The following is a 12,969-nucleotide window of genomic DNA, read 5'->3' as shown; positions in this document are numbered from 1 at the left end:
CATCCAGAGTCAAGACATTTTACAGCTTTGTCTCCCCTTTAGGTACCTTTAAGTATTACCATATGCTGTTCAGGCTCACTTCAGCCACTGTGTTTTTTCAAAGGATAAGGTACAACTTGTTGAAAAAGGTGGAAGGTGCCTTGGTTTTCCAAGATGATGTGCTGATTGTTGTGGAAGATGTTGTTGCACACAATGTTATTCTTGAAAATGGTAGAGTCCTCTACATTTTCAAAAATCATGGTGTAGTGCTCGAGAAGGAAAAATACAATTTCTTGAGTAATGAGGTGAAATATTCGGGACATTTGTTTCCAAAGAAGGCATCAATCTCAGACTGTGGTTGATACATTCCATTGTGGAGGCTTTTCCTCCAATCGGCAAGTGAGGGGTTACGTCCTCTTTAGATCTATGTGAGTTCTATTCACAAATCATTCCAGACTATGCATACAAGTCGAGACCTATAAGTAATTTGCACAGGAAAAGTTCCAAGTTCAGTTGGGATGAAACATGTTCTGAATCTTTAGTTTGGATCAAGTCTCAGTTGGGCAAAAGTAAAGTTCTCAAACGGTTTGAGCCTTCCTTACCGTATTGTATCACTGTTGATGCTAGTAAGGTGGTTTTGGGTGCCTGTACTCACTCAAAAGAAGGGGGATGAAGAGTTCACCATTACATTTGCCTCGAGGGCTTTACATGATGGGTAGTTGCGATACTCATCATGAAGGAGTTGTTTGCCTGTTGGTGGGCAATGGGGGAGAGGTGCGACACCAGTTCCTTTTTTAGGGGTCTGGAGTTCAGGGCTATGAGTTCGGTCCTGTAGTAGTGACAGATGGCGGGAGATTCAGGGTTCCTGTCGCTGGGAGCATTCTGGGCACGGACAGGTGCAGATGGGCTTGCTTTTGGTATTCCTTTGGTGCAGCCACACTGCTGCCTCCATTAAATAGGTCCTGTGTGTGGGGAAGGTGCTGGGGATGCAGGCAGCAGGAAGCAGGGGGTGCGAACGGTGCCAAGCAGATGGCGAGGCTTGCAGAAAAAAGGAAAAGAAATGAGGCAAAAGAATGGCAAAAGAAAACTAAAACCTGGTTGACAGGGACTAAACAGTAAAGAACAGGAGCAGCCCTAACAGCAGTGCAGAGGGAAGAGGCACACAGAGGAAGGAGGCACTGCCAAGCAGTAAAAGGGAGCTGGTGGAATCTCTTACGGATGGTAAAAGAAGGGAAAGAGGTGAGTGACCAAGTTGGGGTTAAAGTTAATTCCCTTGGTATTGTAAACTGGCTGTTCCATCTCCACATAGGAGTTCATGTAAAGCTGCTAAATCCTATAAGGCTTCTTACATGAATCCCATTCTTCATTTGTTGGTTGCTGTATGATGTATGATTACTGGTTACTCCTCTGAATAGGAGTTCACATAAAGCTACGAATCCTATAAGGTTTTTTACATGAATCCCATTCTAGCTTTGTCAGTTGCTATATGTTAAATCTTATCAATTGTACTTTTCTATGATATTTGCTGTGCCTTGGCTGATGTTGTTGTGTGGCTGGTTTTGTTGGCGTTTGTGTAAGTATTTTGGGCTTTTGATAAAGTATCTTATTTTGTGGTATTTTTTGGGCATGGCTTATTTTTGGTGTGAGTTGGTGTTTTTTGGTCAAACATTGTGGGCCTGATTCACAGAACTAACTTAAGATAAAATCCTAAACTTACTACCATTTTGGTATTCACAGAAGGCACTTACTCATTTTGGTATTCACAGAAGGCACTTACTCATTTCGGTATTCACAGAAGTTAGGAGTCCTAACTTTAGGACTCCTAAATGCCTTCTGTGAATACCGAAAGTCTTAAAATTTGGATTTTTCTCAATTTAGTAGTAGTAAAGTTAGGACTCCTAACTTTAGGACTCCTAAATGCCTTCTGTGAATCCTGAAAGCCTTAAAATTAGGATTTTTCTCAGTTTAGTAGTAGTAAAGTTAGGACTCCTAAATTTAGGACTCCTAAACTGAGAAAAATCCTCATTTTAAGACTTTCGGTATTCACAGAAGGCATTTAGGAGTCCTAAAGTTAGGAGTCCTAACTTTACTACTACTAAATTGAGAAAAATTCTAATTTTAAGACTTTCGGTATTCACAGAAGGCATTTAGGAGTCCTAAAGTTAGGAGTCCTAACTATACTACTACTAAACTGAGAAAAATCCTAATTTTAAGACTTTCAGTATTCACAGAAGGCATTTAGGAGTCCTAAAGTTAGGAGTCCTAACTTCTGTGAATACCGAAATGAGTAAGTGCCTTCTGTGAATACCAAAATGAGTAAGTGCCTTCTGTGAATACCAAAATGGTAGTAAGTTTAGGATTTTATCTTAAGTTAGTTCTGTGAATCGGGCCCTTTGTGTTCTTTGAAGGGAAGTTGTGCTATATCTTACCTTTGTTCTTATCTATGTGGTGTTAGGTTGCCTGGATTGGAATGTTCTGCCTTGCTCGAGCTGCAATGGCTTCTTAGGCCGTGGGCAGGTGCTGCATCAATTTCTTTGGCCGGACGGTGGCAGTGCTTCAGAAAAGCAGGTGTTGGAACGGTGATGCGTCAATTTATACGTTTTTTGCAGCTTTTTGTATCAGGAACAACCTCCAGGAGCCAGATCTGGAGTTGGCACCAGAAGGCAGGTCAGAACTCCCAGCAGCGGACTTCTGGGATGCTGCAGATGAAGTCTTTGATGGTCCTGAGACTTCCAACTGGAGGCAAGCACACATAAGCCCATGGAAAAACTTGAAAAATCACGATGCAAAGCAAAGTCCAGTCCTCTCACTGCCCACAGAAGAAGCAACTGCAGGCCATCCCAGCAAAGCAACACACAGCATAGGCGCCATACTCCTACAGACAGCTCTTTAGCTCTTCTTCTTGGCACAGTCCTCAGTTCCAGGAGTGTGCTAAAAGTCTGTGGTTCTAGGTCTAATACCTTTGCCCCTTTTGGCCTTTAAAGTAGGCATTCTTCAAAGGATTTTTTTTGTAGTGCACACGTTTTTACCCTGCCTGCTCTTGGCTCCAGACACACTCCAGGGCAGTGGAGACAGCATTGTGAGAGGTCAGACAGCCCTTTTCAGGTGTCAGTGACAACTCCTCCCATCACTCTAGCTCAGGAAGGCATATTAGCCTGGTGATGAACCATCAGGATGTGCAGGGCACACCTCAACTTCCTTTGTGTGACTGTCTAGAGTATATGCAAAAATATGCCCCTGTCAGTTTAAACTAGATGTTGATTCTAGAAGGTAGGCAGAGGTACAGGATGGTTAAGTAAGAAAATGTCTACTTTCTAAAAGTGGCATTCTCAAACCCCACAGTTTAAAAATCATCTTTACTAATGGATTTTTATTTTATTTCTGAGCTCAGAGAGCCCAAACTCCAAATCTCTATCTCTTCCCAATTGAAAGTTAGACGTGTAAAATGTTACAAGACAGCTCCAATTATAACTTATGTGAGAGCTAGTCCTTGCAGTAGTGAAAAACGAAATCGACAGTATTTCACCATGAGGACATGGAAAACACACCAGTATATGTCCTCCCTTTCACATCAACTGCACCCTGCCCATGATATTGATTTGGGCCTACCTTAGGGGTGCCTTACATGCAGTAAAAGGGAAGGTTAGGGCAGTGGTTAATTTATGAAAAAATAATTGCCGGGTCTGTTGTCAGAAGGCAGCTTGAACCAGACCTTTGCTCCTATTGGCACTGCCTTTAACAGAACTATCTACTAACCATGAAATCCTACAAGTGGGGAAATGATGTGGTGTAACAACCAGAGCTGCCAACTTTGGACATGGGGAACCAGGTTTGAGACTTTGAGTAGGCTGAACATTGTGTGATTCTGGGCAAATCACTTCATCTATCTGTACCTACAAAAAATGAATGTGTCCTTAACTGGTGCTCATGCTAAGTGCTCCAATACCTTTGGGTCTAGTTGGTGCTATAAGCATTGGTGTTGATGGTTAAGTGCCGGTGCCGAGCACCGTAAACCACCAACTCAAATTAAGCACTGGGCTAGGGCCTGCCAAGTGAGTGCACTTGCCAGGTCGATGAGGCAGTTTACAACTGCACTCAAAGACACTGGAATGACAGGCCAGAGACAAGTTCACAGGGCTATGCATGTGGGTGGCACAACCAGTGCTGCATGCCCACTAGTGCTTCTGACTTACAGGCCCTGGTCAAACCGAGTGCACTTTACTAGGGATGTACCAGCAAATCAAATATGCCAATCATGGAGACCCAACCAGAATTACAATTTACACAGGGACTACTTGTACTTTAGCAGTGGTCAGTATCAGTAAAGTGCCCAGAGTACATAAACCAGCAAGAATGAAGTCCAGCATAACATCAAAAATGCAGGAGGTAGAGGCAAAAGGATAGAGGGAACCACACCAAGGATGCAAAGTCTAACACTAGTCTCATGTTTAGATTGAGGGAAAGTGCCGCTATCTCAAAGTAAGATACAAAAGAAAATTGGGCACTCAGCCACTTATTATTGGCAGCTATGGAGAGGATGTTGGGGCATCACCCCGAAAAGTTGAAAATAGTAGGACCTGTGCCTTACATATGGCTGTCGTGGACTGTAAACAGTATGAAGGAGTAGACCAGATGATCACTAGTATGGAAGAAAACAGAAAAGCAGTCTTGATGCTGCAAGTGGAAAGATGAAAAATGGGTTGGAGGGGGATGGGGCACTACGCCACTGAGAAGTTAGCAGAAGGTCATACAAAGAGTGTTTAGTTTACTGAATGCAGTACAAAGGGATGGACGTAAACTATGATACTCTGGTCTATTCCTGTGAGAGAATGACAGTTTGCACAGGTGCAATGTGCCTTGGAAAGGGCATTAAGGGACAAGGGAGAAGACATTGGGGAGCAGAAATTATTCGCAGGCTTCACATTGGGACAGGAAGTTGTGAAAATGTGCTGAATGCACCTGGATGAAAATAGAAATTCCATTTTGTTGCAGCAGGAAGTGGTGTAGCCAAAAACACCAACACAAGGAAGGCAATATAATACCAGGCCACTGAAACACACACGGAAATCTTTCTTCATTGAAGACTAAGACAGTCTGTATTCTATCTCTGTTACTAATTTTATATTGTGGATAATATGGATTGTAAGTTTAATCAAAAGTCCAGGTACACACTAAATTCATTTTTGCCAGTTAATTGCTATGTGAGCCTATAATATGCCCTGAGACAGTTCCTTGAGTGCCGAGCCTCATTCTTTGCAGGGGGCATGTTTTGGCTGGTTCTCCACTAAGATAGTCAGTGAACTGTTCTCCCACTTCCCACCTTTGGACTTATTTAGCCAGGGCAGCCTGGATTCTGCACCTGCTTAGGGTGGGATATGTTCAAACTAAGAGGACTTTTGTCCCATACTAACAGATCCACGGGCTTGAAGCGCAAATCTGTTGCCCATGGTGACACCACTAAGCGAGCTCAAATCTAAAAGCCATGATTTTTTATTAAAGCTGTAAAAGTTACCCCATTAATGGCTGATTACTCTTGCATGTTGCAAGTACAACCAAGTGAGTGAATTTGATCTATCACATTTTGGGTGTCACTTGAAATCTTAGACATCTAGGTGAGTTCTACATTAACCCAAGCCCATTCAAATGTTTTACTCACAGGTTCCCTTATCTAATCTTTACCTTGTGACTGCTCCTTAATCAGGTAATATTCCTGTTTCTTAAAAACAGGAGCTATCTGCCTTCATTAACCATAATTTAATTGGTTCCCCAAATAGATGTTCCTGTTATCTCATTGTCCTGAAGAGAACACAACCTTTCTAAAGAGTTTAAAATGCAGTTGACAGAAAAGCACACTAATTATCAATGGTTCCTTTCATTTATTCGCAAATGTGTGCATTTGAAAACACATAATGAAAGCCATTGTCTTTACATAAAATTGTCACATTTACAATTCTGAAACCCTCAGTAAAATTAATTGCTTCAAATCTAAAATCAAGGTAAAAGAGGGAGTCATTCTAGTCAAACATAAACAACTTGGGGTACCTTTCAGTGTTAGAGAGGATCTTGACAATGATATTAAAACATGGCAGGGCATCATGAACCTACTGAATTATCCCTGTGGCTGTCCCCTTCAGCCGTTGAGTGCAAGTACAATGGTCAATTGGGAGTGTGTGTTGATTTAAGATCTCTAAACAAAGAAGTTTGGATTGAGTCACATCCTTAACATAAATTCAATGACTTGTTTGCTTGCTCCACAAGGGCAAGTTTATTTTAGAAGCATGTTCTTGCCTCTGCATTTAATCAAGTAGAATTGCATCCAGAGTCAAGACATTTTACAGCTTTGTCTCCCCTTTAGGTACCTTTAAGTATTACCATATGCTGTTCAGGCTCACTTCAGCCACTGTGTTTTTTCAAAGGATAAGGTACAACTTGTTGAAAAAGGTGGAAGGTGCCTTGGTTTTCCAAGATGATGTGCTGATTGTTGTGGAAGATGTTGTTGCACACAATGTTATTCTTGAAAATGGTAGAGTCCTCTACATTTTCAAAAATCATGGTGTAGTGCTCGAGAAGGAAAAATACAATTTCTTGAGTAATGAGGTGAAATATTCGGGACATTTGTTTCCAAAGAAGGCATCAATCTCAGACTGTGGTTGATACATTCCATTGTGGAGGCTTTTCCTCCAATCGGCAAGTGAGGGGTTACGTCCTCTTTAGATCTATGTGAGTTCTATTCACAAATCATTCCAGACTATGCATACAAGTCGAGACCTATAAGTAATTTGCACAGGAAAAGTTCCAAGTTCAGTTGGGATGAAACATGTTCTGAATCTTTAGTTTGGATCAAGTCTCAGTTGGGCAAAAGTAAAGTTCTCAAACGGTTTGAGCCTTCCTTACCGTATTGTATCACTGTTGATGCTAGTAAGGTGGTTTTGGGTGCCTGTACTCACTCAAAAGAAGGGGGATGAAGAGTTCACCATTACATTTGCCTCGAGGGCTTTACATGATGGGTAGTTGCGATACTCATCATGAAGGAGTTGTTTGCCTGTTGGTGGGCAATGGGGGAGAGGTGCGACACCAGTTCCTTTTTTAGGGGTCTGGAGTTCAGGGCTATGAGTTCGGTCCTGTAGTAGTGACAGATGGCGGGAGATTCAGGGTTCCTGTCGCTGGGAGCATTCTGGGCACGGACAGGTGCAGATGGGCTTGCTTTTGGTATTCCTTTGGTGCAGCCACACTGCTGCCTCCATTAAATAGGTCCTGTGTGTGGGGAAGGTGCTGGGGATGCAGGCAGCAGGAAGCAGGGGGTGCGAACGGTGCCAAGCAGATGGCGAGGCTTGCAGAAAAAAGGAAAAGAAATGAGGCAAAAGAATGGCAAAAGAAAACTAAAACCTGGTTGACAGGGACTAAACAGTAAAGAACAGGAGCAGCCCTAACAGCAGTGCAGAGGGAAGAGGCACACAGAGGAAGGAGGCACTGCCAAGCAGTAAAAGGGAGCTGGTGGAATCTCTTACGGATGGTAAAAGAAGGGAAAGAGGTGAGTGACCAAGTTGGGGTTAAAGTTAATTCCCTTGGTATTGTAAACTGGCTGTTCCATCTCCACATAGGAGTTCATGTAAAGCTGCTAAATCCTATAAGGCTTCTTACATGAATCCCATTCTTCATTTGTTGGTTGCTGTATGATGTATGATTACTGGTTACTCCTCTGAATAGGAGTTCACATAAAGCTACGAATCCTATAAGGTTTTTTACATGAATCCCATTCTAGCTTTGTCAGTTGCTATATGTTAAATCTTATCAATTGTACTTTTCTATGATATTTGCTGTGCCTTGGCTGATGTTGTTGTGTGGCTGGTTTTGTTGGCGTTTGTGTAAGTATTTTGGGCTTTTGATAAAGTATCTTATTTTGTGGTATTTTTTGGGCATGGCTTATTTTTGGTGTGAGTTGGTGTTTTTTGGTCAAACATTGTGGGCCTGATTCACAGAACTAACTTAAGATAAAATCCTAAACTTACTACCATTTTGGTATTCACAGAAGGCACTTACTCATTTTGGTATTCACAGAAGGCACTTACTCATTTCGGTATTCACAGAAGTTAGGAGTCCTAACTTTAGGACTCCTAAATGCCTTCTGTGAATACCGAAAGTCTTAAAATTTTGATTTTTCTCAGTTTAGTAGTAGTATAGTTAGGACTCCTAACTTTAGGACTCCTAAATGCCTTCTGTGAATACCGAAAGTCTTAAAATTTGGATTTTTCTCAATTTAGTAGTAGTAAAGTTAGGATTCCTAACTTTAGGACTCCTAAATGCCTCCTGTGAATACCGAAAGTCTTAAAATTTGGATTTTTCTCAATTTAGTAGTAGTAAAGTTAGGACTCCTAACTTTAGGACTCCTAAATGCCTTCTGTGAATCCTGAAAGCCTTAAAATTAGGATTTTTCTCAGTTTAGTAGTAGTAAAGTTAGGACTCCTAAATTTAGGACTCCTAAACTGAGAAAAATCCTCATTTTAAGACTTTCGGTATTCACAGAAGGCATTTAGGAGTCCTAAAGTTAGGAGTCCTAACTTTACTACTACTAAATTGAGAAAAATTCTAATTTTAAGACTTTCGGTATTCACAGAAGGCATTTAGGAGTCCTAAAGTTAGGAGTCCTAACTATACTACTACTAAACTGAGAAAAATCCTAATTTTAAGACTTTCAGTATTCACAGAAGGCATTTAGGAGTCCTAAAGTTAGGAGTCCTAACTTCTGTGAATACCGAAATGAGTAAGTGCCTTCTGTGAATACCAAAATGAGTAAGTGCCTTCTGTGAATACCAAAATGGTAGTAAGTTTAGGATTTTATCTTAAGTTAGTTCTGTGAATCGGGCCCTTTGTGTTCTTTGAAGGGAAGTTGTGCTATATCTTACCTTTGTTCTTATCTATGTGGTGTTAGGTTGCCTGGATTGGAATGTTCTGCCTTGCTCGAGCTGCAATGGCTTCTTAGGCCGTGGGCAGGTGCTGCATCAATTTCTTTGGCCGGACGGTGGCAGTGCTTCAGAAAAGCAGGTGTTGGAACGGTGATGCGTCAATTTATACGTTTTTTGCAGCTTTTTGTATCAGGAACAACCTCCAGGAGCCAGATCTGGAGTTGGCACCAGAAGGCAGGTCAGAACTCCCAGCAGCGGACTTCTGGGATGCTGCAGATGAAGTCTTTGATGGTCCTGAGACTTCCAACTGGAGGCAAGCACACATAAGCCCATGGAAAAACTTGAAAAATCACGATGCAAAGCAAAGTCCAGTCCTCTCACTGCCCACAGAAGAAGCAACTGCAGGCCATCCCAGCAAAGCAACACACAGCATAGGCGCCATACTCCTACAGACAGCTCTTTAGCTCTTCTTCTTGGCACAGTCCTCAGTTCCAGGAGTGTGCTAAAAGTCTGTGGTTCTAGGTCTAATACCTTTGCCCCTTTTGGCCTTTAAAGTAGGCATTCTTCAAAGGATTTTTTTTGTAGTGCACACGTTTTTACCCTGCCTGCTCTTGGCTCCAGACACACTCCAGGGCAGTGGAGACAGCATTGTGAGAGGTCAGACAGCCCTTTTCAGGTGTCAGTGACAACTCCTCCCATCACTCTAGCTCAGGAAGGCATATTAGCCTGGTGATGAACCATCAGGATGTGCAGGGCACACCTCAACTTCCTTTGTGTGACTGTCTAGAGTATATGCAAAAATATGCCCCTGTCAGTTTAAACTAGATGTTGATTCTAGAAGGTAGGCAGAGGTACAGGATGGTTAAGTAAGAAAATGTCTACTTTCTAAAAGTGGCATTCTCAAACCCCACAGTTTAAAAATCATCTTTACTAATGGATTTTTATTTTATTTCTGAGCTCAGAGAGCCCAAACTCCAAATCTCTATCTCTTCCCAATTGAAAGTTAGACGTGTAAAATGTTACAAGACAGCTCCAATTATAACTTATGTGAGAGCTAGTCCTTGCAGTAGTGAAAAACGAAATCGACAGTATTTCACCATGAGGACATGGAAAACACACCAGTATATGTCCTCCCTTTCACATCAACTGCACCCTGCCCATGATATTGATTTGGGCCTACCTTAGGGGTGCCTTACATGCAGTAAAAGGGAAGGTTAGGGCAGTGGTTAATTTATGAAAAAATAATTGCCGGGTCTGTTGTCAGAAGGCAGCTTGAACCAGACCTTTGCTCCTATTGGCACTGCCTTTAACAGAACTATCTACTAACCATGAAATCCTACAAGTGGGGAAATGATGTGGTGTAACAACCAGAGCTGCCAACTTTGGACATGGGGAACCAGGTTTGAGACTTTGAGTAGGCTGAACATTGTGTGATTCTGGGCAAATCACTTCATCTATCTGTACCTACAAAAAATGAATGTGTCCTTAACTGGTGCTCATGCTAAGTGCTCCAATACCTTTGGGTCTAGTTGGTGCTATAAGCATTGGTGTTGATGGTTAAGTGCCGGTGCCGAGCACCGTAAACCACCAACTCAAATTAAGCACTGGGCTAGGGCCTGCCAAGTGAGTGCACTTGCCAGGTCGATGAGGCAGTTTACAACTGCACTCAAAGACACTGGAATGACAGGCCAGAGACAAGTTCACAGGGCTATGCATGTGGGTGGCACAACCAGTGCTGCATGCCCACTAGTGCTTCTGACTTACAGGCCCTGGTCAAACCGAGTGCACTTTACTAGGGATGTACCAGCAAATCAAATATGCCAATCATGGAGACCCAACCAGAATTACAATTTACACAGGGACTACTTGTACTTTAGCAGTGGTCAGTATCAGTAAAGTGCCCAGAGTACATAAACCAGCAAGAATGAAGTCCAGCATAACATCAAAAATGCAGGAGGTAGAGGCAAAAGGATAGAGGGAACCACACCAAGGATGCAAAGTCTAACACTAGTCTCATGTTTAGATTGAGGGAAAGTGCCGCTATCTCAAAGTAAGATACAAAAGAAAATTGGGCACTCAGCCACTTATTAATGGCAGCTATGGAGAGGATGTTGGGGCATCACCCCGAAAAGTTGAAAATAGTAGGACCTGTGCCTTACATATGGCTGTCGTGGACTGTAAACAGTATGAAGGAGTAGACCAGATGATCACTAGTATGGAAGAAAACAGAAAAGCAGTCTTGATGCTGCAAGTGGAAAGATGAAAAATGGGTTGGAGGGGGATGGGGCACTACGCCACTGAGAAGTTAGCAGAAGGTCATACAAAGAGTGTTTAGTTTACTGAATGCAGTACAAAGGGATGGACGTAAACTATGATACTCTGGTCTATTCCTGTGAGAGAATGACAGTTTGCACAGGTGCAATGTGCCTTGGAAAGGGCATTAAGGGACAAGGGAGAAGACATTGGGGAGCAGAAATTATTCGCAGGCTTCACATTGGGACAGGAAGTTGTGAAAATGTGCTGAATGCACCTGGATGAAAATAGAAATTCCATTTTGTTGCAGCAGGAAGTGGTGTAGCCAAAAACACCAACACAAGGAAGGCAATATAATACCAGGCCACTGAAACACACACGGAAATCTTTCTTCATTGAAGACTAAGACAGTCTGTATTCTATCTCTGTTACTAATTTTATATTGTGGATAATATGGATTGTAAGTTTAATCAAAAGTCCAGGTACACACTAAATTCTTTTTTGCCAGTTAATTGCTATGTGAGCCTATAATATGCCCTGAGACAGTTCCTTGAGTGCCGAGCCTCATTCTTTGCAGGGGGCATGTTTTGGCTGGTTCTCCACTAAGATAGTCAGTGAACTGTTCTCCCACTTCCCACCTTTGGACTTATTTAGCCAGGGCAGCCTGGATTCTGCACCTGCTTAGGGTGGGATATGTTCAAACTAAGAGGACTTTTGTCCCATACTAACAGATCCACGGGCTTGAAGCGCAAATCTGTTGCCCATGGTGACACCACTAAGCGAGCTCAAATCTAAAAGCCATGATTTTTTATTAAAGCTGTAAAAGTTACCCCATTAATGGCTGATTACTCTTGCATGTTGCAAGTACAACCAAGTGAGTGAATTTGATCTATCACATTTTGGGTGTCACTTGAAATCTTAGACATCTAGGTGAGTTCTACATTAACCCAAGCCCATTCAAATGTTTTACTCACAGGTTCCCTTATCTAATCTTTACCTTGTGACTGCTCCTTAATCAGGTAATATTCCTGTTTCTTAAAAACAGGAGCTATCTGCCTTCATTAACCATAATTTAATTGGTTCCCCAAATAGATGTTCCTGTTATCTCATTGTCCTGAAGAGAACACAACCTTTCTAAAGAGTTTAAAATGCAGTTGACAGAAAAGCACACTAATTATCAATGGTTCCTTTCATTTATTCGCAAATGTGTGCATTTGAAAACACATAATGAAAGCCATTGTCTTTACATAAAATTGTCACATTTACAATTCTATGGGGCTGATTACGATGTTGTTAGGAAAGCATTCCCACCATATTAAGTTAGGAATGCTTTCCTAATGATTCCTATACGGGTAGTCCTACCGACTGTTTACGATATGTCCGGATGCTTACAGACTCGGTTTGGTCGGACTCCCATTGATTTCAATGGGAGCCTGTGTTCAGAACGGGGACACAGGCTCCCATTGGAAAAAGGGGTGGGGAAAACCATGCACCCTGTGGCGAGCAGCTCATGGCGCCAGCCACATTGTGCATGGTTGGGAAGAGGGGTCCCTTTAGTACACCTATGTGCCACTTATGGTCGCCTCTGGGTGAAGGGGAGCCTGCAATGTGTCCCCAAAGACCGATTTTGAAAGCTGTTTTGTCTCGGTCAAACTGATTCGGAATGCCTGTCCGAATCTGTCATCATACTTGCAGGTTTGTAAACTGTGTACATTGGGCTGTACGATTCGGCTACGAATTACTTGGGCTGCCTGAATCCCGCTCTGAACCAATTCGGAGACCACCGAGGGCTTCCTTGCATCGTACTCAGCCATCCGTAAAGGTGACCGATTTG

At 42.4% G+C, this 12,969-nt stretch overlaps 1 long non-coding RNA gene across 1 annotated transcript in view; it reads left to right on the top strand.

The window, feature by feature from the left end:
• The window catches only part of LOC146856973 (uncharacterized), a 70,999-nt gene that overhangs the window by 17,254 nt on the left and 40,776 nt on the right, over positions 1-12,969 (top strand). The window lies entirely within an intron of this gene.

This window comes from Triturus cristatus, chromosome 3_2 (assembly GCF_964204655.1).
Source record: "Triturus cristatus chromosome 3_2, aTriCri1.1, whole genome shotgun sequence".
Classification (NCBI taxonomy): Eukaryota; Metazoa; Chordata; class Amphibia; order Caudata; family Salamandridae; genus Triturus; species Triturus cristatus.
Note: the sequence above shows the minus strand (reverse complement) of the source record. Positions and strands in the feature narration are given on the sequence as shown.